At 43.1% G+C, this 17982-nt stretch overlaps 1 non-coding gene across 1 annotated transcript; it reads left to right on the top strand.

The window, feature by feature from the left end:
* The first annotated feature begins 8531 nt into the window (after positions 1 to 8531).
* On the top strand, positions 8532 to 8604 carry TRNAR-UCG. The gene has a single exon. It is a non-coding gene; the product is annotated as a tRNA-Arg (tRNA).
* Positions 8605 to 17982: the final 9378 nt, after the last annotated feature.

Genomic DNA, 17982 nt, shown 5'->3' with positions numbered 1-17982 from the left:
CCTGCCGGGAGAGAGCCCCCCCCCCCCGGAGAGGGCCCCTCCCCCAGAGAGTCCCTCCCCCGGGAGAGAGCCCCCCGGGAGGGAGTCCCTCCCAGGGGAAAGCCCCCGCCCCGGAGAGACCCCCCCCATGGGAGAGCGCCCCACTCCGCAGCCAGGGGTGGAGTCCGCCTCAAACAAGAAAGAGCTATTACCGTTTTTGAGGTTTTGTGAAACATTTCTCTGACTCGCGAACCAACCCTGAGGATCGCGAGTAGGGTGTTGCTGGAGGTAATCCTGGCGCCTCCGCGCGGCCAGGACACGCAGGGGACGCGGTGCGCTCTGGGCTGCCCCGCCGGTCCTCGGGGACCCCACACGCGCCCTACCGCGGCTGCGTGGTGCCGGGCACGAGCCAGGCTCCCGGCCGTGTCTGTCGAATGAATACATGACCTGGGACCAAGGCAGGGACGACGTCTCAAGGTCTCGTCCGCGCGTTTCCTTCCGGATCCGAAGGCAGCCTCCCCCTGCCCTCCCTCTCTGCGGCCCCCGCCCCTACGCCTCTCCTTCCCGCTAGCGCTCCCCCTCCCCGCTGTCGTCCCTCCTTCGTGACTGGCTGACGAGCTGGACAGCCTTGGGGGAGACCGCTCGAGAGCGGGGGCACAGGGCGGCGGGAGGCGGGAAGTACGCGAAGGTCCGCGAGGGGCGGGAACGGGCCTGGGGGCGCCGGGCCAGCTCCCTCTGCCGCGACCCCGCTCCCCGTACCGGGGTCCGCACCGCCCGAGGCGGGGCGCGCAGCTGGCCCTCGCTGCCCGCAGACCGTGGAGGTTTCCTTTAAGTAACAATTCGCTTAAAGTCGCGATGACAATATTATAGTAACAACAGAAGATAATATTTAATTTCCCAATGTAACGTTGAATGACAGCAGCAACTCAATACTCACTCCGGTATGATTTTATTTCTGTAAACTGAAAAACACGAAACTATTGTTCGTGGATGCACATGTATTTAGTCAAGCCAAAAATATGAACAAAAAGAATACCAACGATTACAGGATACCGGCTATTTCTGCAGAAGGAGATCGGGCTGTATTTTCATTTCCTATTTCTTAAACAAGACTCGAACAGCAGGGCGCCTGGGTGGCTCAGGCGGTTAGGCGACTGCGCTCATGATCCTTGAGTCCCTGGATCGAGTCCCGCATCGGGCTCCCCGCTCGGCGGGGGGTCTGCTTCTCCCTCTGACCCTCCCCCCTCTCATGTGCTCTCTCTCTCTCTCATTCTCTGTCAAATAATAAATAAAATCTTTATAAAAAAATAATAAAGTTTCATTGGGCGCCTGGGTGGCTCAGTTGGTTAAGCGACCGCCCTCGGCTCAGGTCATGATCCTGGAGTCCTGGGATCGAGTCCCGCATCGGGCTCCCTGCTCAGCGGGGGGTCTGCTTCTCCCTCTGACCCTCCCCCCTCTCATGCTCTCTGTCTCTCAAATAAATAAATAAAATCTTTTAAAAAAAGATTCGAACAACATACAATACTGTGAGTTTCCCCCTGCAATATAAACAGGAATTCCTGGTACAGTCTTTTCCATTGAAACTCCAAGGCTTTTTTCCCTTTGATGATGATGCTGATGCTGATGCTGCTGCTGATGATGATGGTGATGTGTTTTTTTTGTTTTTGTTTTTTTTACTGGAAGACCCGGTTTTTGCCCTACAACGACGCATCTACCCTCAAGTATGAGAAGATTAGAAACTGCTGATGAAGATTCAGTGGTTGCCCTTCCCTTACTGCAGTGACCGCATTGGACGGTAGGAGAATACGGTCCTCTAGTGGGGACCCAGCAGATGGGATTACGCACCGCGCTCCACACGTCTCAAATGATGGGCAGCTTGAAGGAAAGGCACGTTGCGGACAACATGAATTTCGAATGTCTTGCATTCCATCCTGATCCACCTGGCCCGCCTGATGCCTGATGCCAAATGACAAAAGTATCTTAAACCTAAAGATAAAGTCTTGTTAGAAATAAATTTTCTGACAGTTAAGTGTGAGCTTGTATACAGGTACAACTTCAACTGATCTGAAAATGGGATGTACGTGAATACAGGTACACTTCTGCTGAACCTGAAACAGGATATGGTCACCTGAAAAATATGCCTATCAATGGCACTTCCCCTTTTCTCTATGAATTGACAATCCTCCCCGGGCTCAGAGCTCAAGGAAAAGGGCAGCTGATATAATACTGTTGGGTTAATAAGGAAGATATGGAGTGTTCCCATATTCCAGCATCCTCCGTTGATTTTGAGCACCAAGGGTGGACTAGAAGAGAAGGAGCGATACTTGGGTGTCACCAACTGGCCGTCTAGATAGCACCCAAGGTGGGGTGAGGTCAGGGGCACCTTACTGGTCTCTGAAGTCGTGGGGGGAGAAAACAGCCTGAGAAAAAGATGTCAGACAGGAGCACAAGTGCCTACGAACAAACATTACGATCGCTTTATCTGTCACTAATGAGAGAATCCATGCTTGTATATCAAAAAAATAACAGAAAATAATGCTGCAAACCAGGATTTTCAGCTTCTCCAAATGTGAGGAACTCCGTATTATCCTATTTGCTCACAACATGTTATAAAATGCACCGCAGTACAGAAACATGGAAGTGACAGTCTCTTTTGAGAGGACACACTCAGATCAGGTGAGACTGAACCCCGGCCCGCACGGAAGAGCAGAAAGCAAAGCTTGATGGCCACTTGCCTTTCGGTCACCAGCCCTCTTCCCTTTCTTATACACAAGCTTCTTTTATAAAACAATGTGTGATATGTATTTTATTATATATACACAAAATAAATAACAATAGATAATAACATTATGTAGGCTTTAAATGTTACCCTTTAAAATATTATTAATCTTATCAGGCATATTATAAGACTGAGTTCTTACTACTTTGATTTTACCATCAATTTGAATATTATGAAGAACAAATGATTTGCATATAGACAAGAGCACATCAGGAAAAAAATGTGAAAAAGTACTCTTTATTTATTTTTATTATTTTTTTAAAGATTTATTTATTTATCTGACAGAGAGAGAGCATAAGTAGGCAGAGTGGTAGGGAGAGGGAGAGGGAGAAGCAGGCTCTCCGCCGAGCGGGAGCCGGATGTGGGGCTTGATCCCAGGACCCCAGGATCATGACCTGAGCTGAAGTCAGCCGCTTAACCGACTGAGCCACCCAGGTGCCCCAAAAGTACTCTTTTAAATTAAGACTTTTTGTGTGTGGGGGGGACAGTTTTAGGTTCACAGGAAAATTGAGGGGGAGATACAGAGATTGCCCATAAGATTCCTTCCCCTAGCCATGCATAGGTTCCCCAGTGATCAACATCCTGTACCTGAGTGATACATTTGTTTGAATTAATGAAACTACATCCACACATTATTACCCAAAGTTCATCATTTACATTGCAATTCGCTCTTTTTATACGTTCTATGGGTTTGGACAAATGTGACATGTACCCATCATTATGGTGTCATACAGGGTACTTTTTCACTGCCCTAAAAATTCTTGGTGCTTTGTGGGAAAGGAGGATCTCAGTGGGTAAAAGAGACCATAAGAATGGGAACACGCATGAATGGCAACAGCTCTATGTGAGTGAGAAAAGCCAGTTATTCCGGCCATCAGCCTGTGACGGTGACGGTGGACAAGATAGGCCTGCTGAGGTCCGTTCTCCCATCCCCCACAGTCCCCTAGTTAACGCCTCCCTAGGATCTGTGCTAATAGGCACACAGACACAGTTCCCTGCTGCCCCTCACGTCATGGCTTTCTTGAGCGGGTTGTTCCTCCTTGCTTCCACATACTTTACATTCCATGATAATGGGACCGAGTCTGCCCAGACTCGGGCTTCAGCTCCCCGCCGGCTCTTCTTGCTGGTGCCTGGTGGTACAGCCCCTTCGGGCCTCTCATTGCTCCAAGTTACTGGACTCTGGGTGATCGTTTCGTCTCTCGACAAGCACGCTGTGCAGCAGTGATTCACCTATTCATCCCTCCTCTCTACCGAGAAAGCCTGGCAACCACTGAACTCTTGACTGTCTCCATGGTTTTGCCTTTTCCAGATTGTCATATAGTTGAAATCGGGCAGTATGCAGACTTTAAGACAGGCTTCTTTCACTTAGTCATATGCATTTCAGGTTCCTCAATATCTTTTCATGGCTTGATAGCTCATTTCTTTTTATCTCTGAATAATATTCCATTGTCTGGAAGCAGCACAGATTTTTTTACCAGTCACCTACTGAAGGACATCTTGATTGCTTCCAAGTTTGGACATTATGAGTAAAGCTACCATCAACACCTACGTGCAGCTTTTTGGATGGACGTAAGTTTTCAGTTCCTTTGGGTAAAGAACAATGAGTGTGATTGCTAGATCATATGGTAAGAGTATGTTTAGTTTTGTCTTCTAAAGCAGCTGCACGTTCTGCATTCCCACTGAGAATGAAGGAGATCTCCCGTCGCTTCACATCCTTGCCAGCTATTTGCTGTTGTCAGTGTTCTGGATTTCGGCCATGCTAATTGGGATGCGGTACTTAGTATCTCATTGTTGCTTTAATTTGTATTTGCCCAGTGACATACAATGTGGAGCATTTTTTCTCATATGCTTGTTTGCCATCTGTATATCTCTTTAGTGAGATGTCTTTTAAGGTCTTTGACCTATTTTTAAATCGAGTATTTTTGTTTTTGAATTTTAAGAGTTCTTTGTATATTTTGAATATTGGTTCTTTATCAGATATGTATTTTGGGTGGCTCAGTCAGTTAAGCGTCTGCGTTCAGATCATGATGTCAGGGTCCTGGGATCGAGTTCCAAGTCCCCCATCGGGCCCCTTGTTCGGTAGGGAACCTGCTTCTCCCTCTCCCTCTGTAGCTCCCCTTGTTCGTGTGCTCATCTCTCTCTCTCCCTCACTCTGACAAATAAATAAAATCTTTTTTAAAAATGCTCATCTACTTAACTACTTAAGAATGCTGTACCACCAAGCCAGTTACTTCAAATCGAATTCCTTTCTGTCTTTTTGAGACCGATTTTTATCTGGGAAAATAATTGCTTTAATTACACAAAATGCACAAGAACATTGGCTGCAGTAGGATGGAAACTGATGTCCTTAAAGAGACTGGAGCGTAATCCAGAGACTTGGGTCATTTGACGTTCTACCATGTTGGAGAAACGTATGCAAGTAGTTTTACCTTTTAAAAGATGCGAGAATGTATTTTGTACGAAGGCTGGGTTGAAAGCCCATACGTTTTTGTTGCTGTTGTTGTTTGGGTTTTCTGCCCCCTCTCTGTGGAATATGCATTTGGACTGTCCACTCAATTCCTACCTATGAAAGATCACTTTCCCGTCCTTCCAAATCAACCACCACATAAGGAGCTTTCTCAACTGACTGTGGGCTAGGCTTCTGTCTCAGATCGTTGCTGTGAGCTTTGTTACCTGTGTTGTCTGTGCTAAGACGCCCCTTGAAAGGACTGAACTTACAGAGGAACAATCATCCTATTGTAAGAAAATCAGTCCTGAGCAAGTGAGTAGAAATTCCACTGGCCTCCGTGGCGTTTCCGCAGTGTTGAAATAAAGGCTTGGGTTTAACAGCTGAGTTTGTTGGGAAGTTCTCATCTACCTTTTTATCTAGTTTGTCGTATTTCATCCTTTGCTGTTTTCAGCTTGTCCATTTCTTTTCTGTGTAATTGCAGATGTATGGAAATCACATATGCTGCTTGCAACAGTATTTTTAGGAGAGTTAAACACCCTTGCCATGACTCAGCAAGTCCAGTCCTAAGTACACATCTCTCCTGTAATCATTTGGCTGAAAGTAAGTGCTCCATCCCATTTGGTTTAAATCACAAGACTGATAATACTACACATGCACCAGGAGGATATGAAAAAGTTTATTACATAATGAGGCTTTCTGGCGAGAGCAGACAGATCTCCCAAACAGGTCCAAAAATGGTTTGAGAGAGCAAGGAGGGGTGAGTAGCTTCGGCTGTTATTGTGGTTGGAGGGTGGGGCTGGGTGCAGGTTCTTGAGTGGGGACCAGGGACGTGCAGTCTGACCTTTCCCCTGGTGCCAAGAGAGGGACCTTGTGCTCTTTCTCATGAGCTGGTTTAGATGTGAGTAAGCAGTGATGAGTCTTGGAAGCAATCAGCAAACATCAGTAATAGTCAACCTCTTAATTACAGCACCAAAAACATTTGTGCACAAGTCCACATACACACAAAAAAATTTACAAGAGTGGTGGATTTTTTTTCCTTTAGAGAGAGGGGAGAGAGAGAGTGGGGGAGGAGCAGAAGGAGAGGGAGAGAGAGAATCTTAAGCCAGTGACACAGGGTTTGATCTCATGACACTGAATCATGACCTGAGCCAAAATCAAGAATCGATGCTTAACAGACTGAGCCACCCAGTGCCCTACAACGGTGTTCTTAATAGCTGAATTCATGATATCCCCAAACTGAAAACAAACCAAATGTCCATCATCAGCAGAATGGATAAATAAATTGTGACATATTCATACAATTCAACAAAAAAGAATGTTGTTAAATGCAACATGGATGAATCTCACCTGTTGTTACACAAGAGAAGCCAGGCATAACAGTACATATTATATAATTCTATTTATATAAGTTACAAAATGTGCAAAACTAATAAATGATGTCAGAAGTCAAGAGAGTGGTTACTCTTATGAAGAAAGTGATTACAAGTTGCATGAGGAGGGCTCCTGGTGTGCCAGTGATATTCTATTTCCTGACGCAGCCCAAGTGACAAACTTAGTTCTGGGTCTCATTTGATGGAAACAGTGGCAATAAAGTGGAACAAAAGATCTGGGTGGAAGTTCATAGGTATGCTCTCTTTGTAAATAGTCAGTGATCTGTATATAAGTATGTTTGAACACTTTCTTACATGTTTGTTACACTTCAATTAAAAAAAGAAAATGCCACTAATTAAGAAAGAGAACATTTCCATTTTATAGCTCTCTTTCACTCCTAGATAACCAGTATGATAATACTTGTGATAATCATTCTCTTCCTTTTATGTACTACTATGTATCCATAAAAAATAGATTATTTAGTATGTTTAGTTTGTAATTTCTATAAATGAAACCATGCTATCTTGTTTTGAGATATTTTCTTGTTATTGAAATATTATCATGTTACTATCTCATTTTGTGTGGTTTCTAGAGTTTTCTTTATTGCATGTAATTGCTTTTGTAAACTGTAACTGCCATCAGGAAAATGTGTTAAAACTCTTTTACTAATTATAATAGTTTATTTTTGTTTATTTAGTTGATCTTGTACACAAGCATACAATCTTTTTTTTTTTTTTTTAAGACAGCTCTGTTTCTTTCTAGTCATTACACTTTTTTTTTTCTTTCCTTTTGTCTGGTAGGGAATAGAAATGGCAATTATGGCAATTCCTGGTCTACTCCAGGTGTCCCCAGTCTCAAACAGATTGTTTTGAATTTTTTGCCTTTAAGTGTTGTTTTCTGCATATTGTTTTTGTATTTTAAAAATCAGGTTAAAGAAATTTCCTTGTCTGTGATTTTCCTTTCTCACACTGTCTTTGTCTGACTTTGACATTAGGACAAAGTCATGCTTGTAAAATGAGATGGAAAGGCTTCCCTCTGTTACTATATTTGGAGGTGTTTGTGTCCAGTTGAAATTATTGTCCTTGGAATATTTTGTGGATGTTCTAGATGACAGTATCTAGGTTTGGAGTTTTCTCTGTAGGGAAAAAATTGACAATTTATTCAATTTATTGAATGATTTAGGGCTATTTATATGTGTGGCTGCTCAAGAGGACGGCTGTTTCTCGGGTGTGCACGGAATGTCTGGGACCTTCTGGGGCTTCATACAAAGGTCCCTGGACGGCACTGGCAGCTCCCTTCTGCGCGGTTTCCCGGAGGGCCAGGCCTCGGAGGTGCCCTGGATCCCGCCCTACCTGACGCTGTCCCAGTAGCGCTGCGCCAAGCTGAGAGGTCGCAGGAGGGGCTTACTGTCCCCCTCGGAGATTTTCCTTTACTCCCAGGGGTCTCTGTTCTTTGAGGTCCTTCTAAAGATGACCTGAGAGTCTGGCCCTGATCCCAGAGGGACCGTGGTCTCTTTCTCCTGTCTTTACAGCTGGATGCAGCCGGCGGGGCAGTGCAAGTAGGCACTTTTGTTCACAAAGGAGACGTGGTGTCAGGTTAAAGGCAGGCGTGGGCACGCACTGCATGGAGCACTGGGTGTTATGCGCAAACAATGAATCATGGGTCAGTACATCAAAAACTAATGATGTGATGTATGGTGACTGACATAATTTTTTTTTTTTTAATTAAAAAAAGAAGAAAAAGGCAGGAGTGTGGAGGAAATCAGAACTGCTCTTTGCCTTAGCCTGTTACTGCGGGAACTTACTTGGCTTTTGTGAGTGGCAACCACACTCTCTTTGAAGTGGGATTAACGGAGACGGTAACTTTGTTGGGGTACAAAGGGCGACACGTGAATAATCCAGAGAGCCCAGATTCGCAACACTTGTGGTATTTTTCGCGATAGTAAAGCCGTTGGACCACGTGGCCTAATGGATAAGGCGTCTGACTTCGGATCAGAAGATTGAGGGTTCGAATCCCTTCGTGGTTGCGGCTCCCTTTTTCACGCTGTCCGGTGACACTCCGATCCCAGATCCCAGGGTCTGGAAGAAAATGCGACAGTGCGTCCCGGCAGCGCGCGGCCCGGCAGGTGCGCAGGTGTGCGGGGCCGCGGAGAGGGGCGCTTCGGCCGGCAATGACCCTCCTCCCCCTTCCCGGGGCCGCAGACGCACAGAAAACCTGTATTTTGAGCGACTTGTCTCTTTGAAGTCCGCTTAAGTGCCGCCCCCTTCAAAAGGAGACCGCTCCTGCCTTAGGGGAGCCAGACAGAGGTGGTGATCTGCGGACTCGGGCTGACGCCCCCGGGCCCCGCGGCCGCGGGACCACCGGCCGCCCAGTGCACCTCGGCTCAGCAGGCGCCGCCTGCCCGCGTGCCTGAGGCCCCGGCGCCCGCGCGGAGACCCCAAGCCCCCAGGGGAGGCGAGCCCAGCGAGCCGGGACCGAGGGCGAGCCGCTTCTGCAGAAGTGTAAGGAGTCTGGCCAAATACAGCTGAAAACTAAGATGAAATGGACAAAATGTTGGAACATTATGACATACCAAGTGAGATTCAGGAAGGAAGATCAATTATGAATAGTCTTAATTACGAAATATTTTGAATTAGTTCTCAAAAGTCTTCCTACTGAGAAAATCCCGTGTCCCGTCGTTTACCCGAGACTTCTTTAAAACATTCAAAGAAAGCAGTCTGATCAGACGTGACTTCCGAGACAGAGCAGGGAGGGACTGGACTCGGGTCCTCTCGACCCCGAGCGCAAAACCCAGCCTTGCGCAGCTGTCTCCGTTAGCACGAAACAAACCTCTGTGCGTCCCGAGTCGCGCGCCCTGCAGGGATGCGGGGGGAGGGTGCGGGCCCCTGAGCTGGCGAGCACCGGACCAAACCAGTCTGCCCCGGGACGGACCCCAGCGCTGACCTTCGGCGGACTCCGCCCTCCTGGGGACGTTAGAAGTCACCCCTGGGGTGCAGATTTAACGTGTTAAGTGGACCTGCCACGCGGGAAGGAGCGCGATCTTTACGCGCGCAGGTGCGGATACACCCCCGCCTCCACCTGCTTGTACTAAACCCTTTCCCCACCTACGTTTCCGTAAAAAACCCTCCTGGACCGCCCCTCGGGGAGCCAGCCCGAGAATTCCTTCCTTCCGGCGGCCTCGTTGCGCGGAGCAAAGTCCCCGTGAAGCCTTTCTGGGACCCCCACGAGGCCTCCTGTCCATTTCCATTGCCTGGCGAGCCCAGCGACCCAGGTAGGTAACACTTCCACAGCGTAGGAAAATAAGAGAGAAAGAAAAGACACACAATTAGGTTTGCAGGATGCCATCATGAGATTTCCCCCCCAGTTAATGTACCTTTTAAGTGGATTTATTGAGGCACAGTTTTATTAGCGTAAACTACATATATTTAAGCATAGGTATGAATTTGACACAGGTATAAACTCATGAAGCTATCCCTACAATAAATGTAATGAACACAGGCATCATCCCCCTCCAACAACCACTGCCTCCTGTCATCATGTTTGTGGTTTTATGAAACGGTTTATGCTTGTAGTTAGAATTTTATGTAAATGAAATCATACAATATGGGCTCTCTTTATTCTTTCAACGACATTATTATTTTGAGATTCACCCACGATGCTCGTATCAGTAATTCATTGCTTTTTATTGCTAGATAGTATTCTGTTGTATGGATACACCACAATTTGTTTACCCATTTGTCTGTTGATGAGTATTTATATTATCTCCAGTTATAAATAAAGCTGCCATGAACATTTGTGTATAACCCTTTGTGTGGATATATTCTTTCATTTCTCTTGGGTAAATACCTACCAGTGGAATGGTTGGGCCATATGGTAGGTCTATATTTAATTATTTATTTTTATTTATTTTTTATTTTTTAAAAAGATTTTATATTTAATTTTTTAAAAAGAAACTGCCAAACTGAGGGTGGTATTACCTTCATACCAAACCCGATAGGGACATTATGAGAAAGGAAGATCACGGTCAATCTCACTCTTGAACACAGACACAAATTATCTTGAAAGTTAAGGAACTGAACACAGTCACATTTAAAATTAATTATAAGTCATTTTGGTCTTGAGTTTATACCAAGATTGCAATGCTGGTTTACCATTAGAAAATAAATCATTCCGATTTGCACATTAAGAAGGAAATAAGCCATGTGATCACCTCAATAGAGACAGAAAAAGTATTTGCTAAAACTCAGCATTCAGTCACAATCAAAACTCCAAGCAACCTAGCAATAGAAGGTAATTTCTTTAACCTGGCACCTTTGAAAAATTATAGTCAACATAAATCTTAAATATATGCAGAATAATGAAAAACATTCTGTTTAAGATTGGTAACAAATAAGGGATCCTAGTTCTTACCACTTCTATTCAAGATTATGGATTTCTGTGTGCTCATTGTCTTTTTTAGTCATGCTCAAAAAAGGAATACAAGGCCACATGACTAGAAAGGAAGCAAGAAGATAGTCCTTATTCTCAGATGATATGATTACATACAAAGGTAAGTTATTAGATTATATAGATCTATTACAACATAATAGCTTGTAAGATCTAATAGATGGTAATACATTATAATGGCCTGTATAAATGAAGAGATGAACCATAAGGATATGTTACATACAGTGAGAAAATGAGAGGATTGGAGAATACACCTCCGCTACGTGGATATCCAGTGAGCCCTTTCCTTTTTTACTCCACAGAAGCCCAGGAATCTGATAGACAAACTTTATTTATTACACAGTTTTCATTTTTTATTTTATTTAATTAATTAATTAATTTTTTTTAAGATTTTATTTATTTGACAGAGAGAGCACAGGCAGAGGGAGAGAGAGGGAGAAGCAGGCTCCCTGCTGAGCAAGGAGCCCGATGTGGGACTCAATCCCAGGACCCTGGGATCATGACCTGGGCCGAAGGCAGCCGCTTAACTGACTGAGCCACCCAGGCATCCCTCATTTTTTATTTTAGTCAGTCGTCGACAGTCTTCATTGAGGAGCTCTGAGAGCATGTCATACAATCCAAACCAAAAGCAGCTCTACTTTGCTGAAATTCCCCTGCTCTACCTGCCTGTCTGACCCCAACCCCTCCATCCCTGTGCCTCCTCCAGGTCCTTTCTGGAACTGAACTCCAGGCAGAGTTGTTTTCCATCCTGAGCCAGAGCTGGTGGATTATGAGACTTTGAAAGCTTTTCTTGAAGATAGGAACCATTTCTTTCTCTAGACTTCTGAGCTCTTCTTGGGGCTTCTCAACTGAGAATAATAGCACAAGGACACTGAATTGTGCCTCAAAAGCCCCAAAGCCCTTTAGGGCAGTCATGCAAAAGTCTTCGGCTGTCACCATAGACATTACAGCATTCAATCCCGCACTACTGGAGACCTGCCTCAGGCGATGAAACGTTAACATATTGTTTTGAAATATACCCTTGGTTTGTTTTAATCGGATATGTTGAAACATACAGAATTTGGCTGTCATGAAAGAAGACATTCTTGTACTCACAGATCCCCAGAAACAGAAGCCGTGGCATCTGGGGAAGTACCAGGGTCAGGCAGGAGGCAGAGGGAGTGAGGGAGGAACTGGGCAAGAGCCTTCGTTGTGGTTTTTGTGGGAGGAATGAGTGAGGCAGGGTAAACAGGCTTAGGACTGGGCAGTTTGAATGGTTCAGGGCTGTCCCTAGTGATCTGGTACCTGGCCCTGGGATGACTAGGGCAGAATAGTGGCCCAGAGCACAAGAGCTTGATAAGGAAACTGGAGCATGAACTCTGGACTGGTTGGTTTGCATGGGGTTGTTTCCTACCTCTGGGAATTGATTAGCTCTCGGGGACGGGGACAGTCTTTCTCTAGGGTTGGCAAGGCCCCAAGATGTCAAAGCATCAGAAATACAGAAAATAAAAAATATGATTTAATACACATCTATAAAGCACTGAGCATGAGGCACGACATTTGGCCTGCGCCAATAAGTTGTATTTATCATTTACATTATGTGTTTGTAGCTCAGGAGGGGAAAGTGATATACCAAATCATGTGGTTAATAGCAATGGAAGGAATCTAATCTCCATATTCCTACTTTAGGGCTCTATCTATGATATCATCCCGCCCCTCACATTTGTTACTAATTCCTAACCATCTAGGACTATTAACCTTTGCTCACCTTGTAGTAATTGGCTCTTGAGTGGTAAGGAAACTCTTTCTTTATGGGCCCCATCTCACGGATCAGATCTAAGTAGCCTAAAGACTCAGCTTTCCCAGGGCGCCTGGGTGGCTCAGTTGGTTGAGCGACTGCCTTCGGCTCAGGTCATGATCCTGGAGTCCCGGGATCGAGTCCCACATCGGGCTCCCTGTTTGGCGGGGAGTCTGCTTCTCCCTCTGACCCTTCCCCCCTCTCATGAACTCGCTCTCTCAAATAAACACATAAATCTTAAAAAAAAAAAAAAAAATTCAAAAAAAGACTCAGCTTTCCCAGATCTCTGAGTTTCAAAGTTCTGATAAGCTCTTGAGTAGCTTTGGAGCATGCCCCCAGCGTGAGAAGAGCAAACAATCTAAATTCAAAAGAAAACATGGTGGGCTTAGTTCAGAACTCCCACCTGAAAGCATGACACATCCATACTGCAACCAGGGTAAGAGTAAAAACTAGAGGCTAGAAGAGCTTTGCCTGCTCACGTAGGTCCTTACCTACTCATGGGAGCCCGTAGGCTACGACTGAAAGACTTCAAGGCCAATAGTGACATGTCAGATCCTATAGTTCTCAGGCCAAAGCATCCATTCTGGCTCACATCCTGGTCAAGAGAGAGTCAATGGGGACAGAAGGTGTTGTGGGAGTCTAGGACTAGGAGATAGGAAGGGGAGAGGGCAGAGGAGGAGGGGAATAAGGAGAGGAAAAGGAAGGAGGTGGGGGGGAGAAGGTAAGAAAAAAGCATGCAGGAAGAAAATAATACTAACATTCATAAGCTGCCTGCCACGTGACAGCCATCTTCAAACACATCACATTTAGTCCTCACTAATGAGCCGGTGGCTATCAGTGTGCCCATTATGTCAATAAGGAAGTCAACACAGAGAGAAAATTGATAATATGCCTCAGTTTGTTTTCCTAATAATCCCAAGTGTTCCAAAACCCAATTTATTTTCCCTATTCAATAATAAAGACTTACGGAAGACATGAAGAGAGTAATGGATGAGGGCAGAACATAGAGGCGAAGTTCAGGAGAAAGGGTGGGAAGGAAGGAAATGCAGGGAATTCAGGAGCAAAGTCCCAGGGGATGATGAGATGTTCAGAACCCATCATAACATGAATTCATGATAAAAATGGCTGTGGAGTGAGGACTGATCTCATGTAGACTTCAGCCTCTTCTAGGAAGAAATCACTTATTAATTAAACAAATATTGATGTATTTTAAATTCCATACGCCCTTCTTGTTACTTGGGATAAAAATGAACAATTTCAATAGTCTCTGCCTTGAGAAGCTTAATTTCAAGGATGTCAATAAACAGAACTCCTACCTTTGCAGCTACAATTCCCCTATGACTGTCCCACACACTAAGTATGGTATTTGGTGTACACATGCTTTTTTCTTTTAAGATTTTATTTATCTATTAGAGAGAGAGAGACAGAGCACAAGCCGGGGGAGGAGGAAGGGGAGAAGGAGAGGGAGAAGCAGGGAGCCCCACGTGGGACCTGATCCCAGGCCCCTGAGATCACCACCAGAGCCCAAGGCAGCCACTTAACCGACTGAACCACCCAGGCGCCCCACATGCTTTTAAAAAGTTTATAGTAGAAAAGAACGAGGAAGAGATAAAGCCACCGTAGCAGGAAAATGGTGCAGTATTACCTCTGACAGAAGAAAACAATGCCATTTAATGCCCATTTGCTTCAGTCTTTTCCAACAAGGAAAAATAATATTTATTTTTAAAAAATATTAACTCATTTTATCATCACACAATTTTTTTTAATTTTTAAAATAATCTTTATGTTCAACATGGGGCTCAAACTCACAACCCCAAGATCAAGAGTCACATGCTCTCTCAACTGAGACAGGCAGGTGCCCCAGAAAAATAATATTTAAAGTGGAAAAAGAGGGGCACCTGGTGGCTCAGCCGTTAAACATCTGACTCTTGATTTTGGCTCAGGTTATGATCTCAGGGTTGAGAGATCAAGCAAGCCCTGCCTTGGGCTCTGTGCTGAGCATGGAGTCTGCTTAAGATTCTCTCTCTCCCTGTCCCTTTGCCCCTCACCCCATGCTCACTCATGCATTTACTCCCTTTCTTAAATAAACAAATCTTTAAAAAAAAGACTCATTCAAAGTTTCAACAGTAATTAAAAGAAGCATGGCATTGGCCAGGATAGGTAAATAGAGAAATCAAACATAACAGAGAGCTTATGCTCACGTGGACAACTGATAGAGAACAAAGGATACACTAGAGATGGGGGGTGGAGTGAATTTTTAGGTAAATAGTTCTAGAAAAAAATGAACATAAATGTATTGACCTGTACTTCATCATATAGAAAAAAATCTGTTTGAGTTAAAGACTTACATGTAAAAGACAAATATATAGAAATTTTAGAAAATTATAAAAAAGAATATGTTTGTAAACTTGGGGTAGGGAAGAAGTTCATAAACATGCAAAACATGACAGCAGTAAGGAAGAAGATTGACAAATTTGACAGCTTTAAAATTTCTTAAGTTAGCTCATCCACAGACACCATAATGAAAGAAAAGTGGAATTTATAGTGTTGGCTGTGGAGTTTTTTCACAGATGTCCTTTGTCAGGTTGAGGAGGTGTATTTCTATTCTCGATTTGTTGAGAGTTTTCATCAGGAAAGGGTGTTGGATTTTGTCAAGTGTTTTTCTGCATCTATTGAGATGATTTACCTATTTTTATTCTATTGATGTGGTATATTACAATAATTGATTTTTGCGTGTTAAACTAACCTTGCTTTCCTGGGACAAATCCCACTTGGTCATGGTATATAATTCCTTTTATGTGTTGCTGGATTTTGTTAGTATTTTGTTGAGGATTTGTGTCCATGTTCATAAGAGACATTGGTCTATAGTTCTCTTGTGATGTCTTTGTCTGGTTTTGGCATTATGGTAATAATGGCCTCATAAAATCAGTTAGGAAGTCTTTCCTTCTCTTCTATTTTTTAGAAGAGTTGTAGGAGTGCCTGTGGGGCTCAGTTGGTTAAGTGTCTGCCTTTGGCTCAGGTCATGATCTCAGGGTTCTGGGATCAAGCCCTATATCAGGCTCCCTCTGTCTGCCACTCCCCCTCCTTGTGCTCTCTCTCTAGCAAATAAATAAATAAAATCTTTTAAAAAACAAATAAAATCTTAAAAAAATAAAAGTTTATAAAGAATTAATATTGATTCTTCTTTGAATGTTTGGTAGAATTCAGCAGTGAAGATGCCTGGGAATGGTCTTGTCTCTGTGGGTATTCTTTTGGTTACTAATTCAATCTGTATGCTTATTATAGATTTATTTATATCTTCTAATCTTTTTGAATTAGTTTCATTAGTTTGTGTCTTTCCAGAAATGTGTCCACTTCATCTAAATAATCTAATGTGTTGGTGTACTATTATTCACAGTATCCCTCGGTAACCCTTTTTATTTCTGTAGGTTCTGTAGTAATGCCCCTTCTTTCACTTCTAATTCTAGGAGTTTCAGTCCATCCTCTTTTTTCCTTAGTCAATCAACTGAAGGTTTGTCAATCTTGTTGATCTTTTCAAAAAACCAGCTTTTGGTTTCATTGATTTTCACTATTGTTTTTCTAGTCTCTATTTCATTAATTTCCACTCTAATATTTATTTCCTTACTTCTGCTTGCTTAGATTTAGTTTGCTCTTCTTTTCCCGTGCCTTAAGGTAGAAGGTTACATTACTAATTGGAGATTGGTTTTCTTTTTTAACATAGGAATTTATAGCTATACATGTTCTCCTAAGCCCTGTGTTAGCTGCATCACATAAAATTTGGTATGTTAAGCCTTTGTTTTCATTTACCTTAAGGTATTTTCTATTCTTTTTTGGTTTTTTTCATTGACCCATTTGTTATTTAAGAGTGTATTGCTTAATTTTCACATAATTGTAAGTTCTATCAAGTTCTTTCTGTTATTAATTTCTAATTTTTTTTTAAAGATTTTATTTATTTATTTGAGACAGAGAGAATGAGAGAGAGAGCACATGAGAGGGGGGAGGGTCAGAGGGAGAAGCAGGCTCCCCGCCAAGCAGGGAGCCCGATGCGGGACTCGATCCCAGGACTCCAGGATCATGACCTGAGCCGAAGGCAGTCGCTTAACCAACTGAGCCACCCAGGCGCCCATTAATTTCTAATTTTATACATTGTGATTGGTGAATATATTTTGTATTATTTTGATCCTTTTAGATTTATCAAGTTTTGTTTTATGGCTGAGTATATGGTTTATCCTTGAGAATGTACCATGTGCATTTGAGATGAATGTATATTTGTTGATGGATGTCTGTTAAGTCTGGTTTATAATATGGCTCAAATCTTTTATTTTTTTGTTGATCTTTTGTCTAGTTCCATCTATTATTGAAAGTAAGATTTTGAAATCTCCAACCATTATTGTTGAATTGTCTATTCATCTCTTTATTTCTTTAAGTTTTTGCTTCATGTATTTTGGTACTCTTTCATTGGGTGCATATGTATTTATAATTGTTATATATTTCTGATGGATTGATCCTTTCATCATTATGAAGCATTGCTCTTTATCTCTAGAACCTTTTTTGTTTGTTTGTTTTAGTCTATTTTGTGTAATGTTAGACATAGACACTCTGGCATTCTTGTGGTTGCTGTGTGCATGATATATCTTTTTATCATTCTTTTATTTTCAATCTTTCCTATCTTTGAATCTAAAGTGTATCTCCTGTAGACCACATACAGTTGGATCTTTTTTTTAAAATCCAGTATGACAATCTCTGCCATTTGATTGGTCGTTTAATTCATTCATAATTTATGTTATTCTTTATATAGTCATATTTATATCTACCCTTTTACTTTTTGTTTTCTCTGTGTTATTGGCAAATATATTACATTTCTCTGTTATAGGTCCAACAATACATTATGCATGTTTGTTTTATATAATTGCTTTTTTGTATAAGCAAAAAAGTTTGGCCTACATGTGGTATCTTGGTGGTTAACCCAGTGGGAAGATCCTGGAGACCTATCTGAAAAAAGAACGTACATGTAACTTCCAGCCACCATGACAAGTACACTACCCATATGAATTTCTGTTATAGGATTTCCTTGAGAAAATATTAGGCAACAAGCTACCAGATGTGAGTGCTTGGTATCTCTAAATTACTTCAATATGCAAATGTTTCTCATTGTGGATATCAGCCCTTTGTCTCCTCGTC

The sequence above is a fragment of the Mirounga leonina genome, unplaced genomic scaffold (assembly GCF_011800145.1).
Source record: "Mirounga leonina isolate KUSES-001 unplaced genomic scaffold, KU_Mleo_1.0 Mir_366, whole genome shotgun sequence".
In the NCBI taxonomy this organism is placed as follows: Eukaryota; Metazoa; Chordata; class Mammalia; order Carnivora; family Phocidae; genus Mirounga; species Mirounga leonina.
Note: the sequence above shows the minus strand (reverse complement) of the source record. Positions and strands in the feature narration are given on the sequence as shown.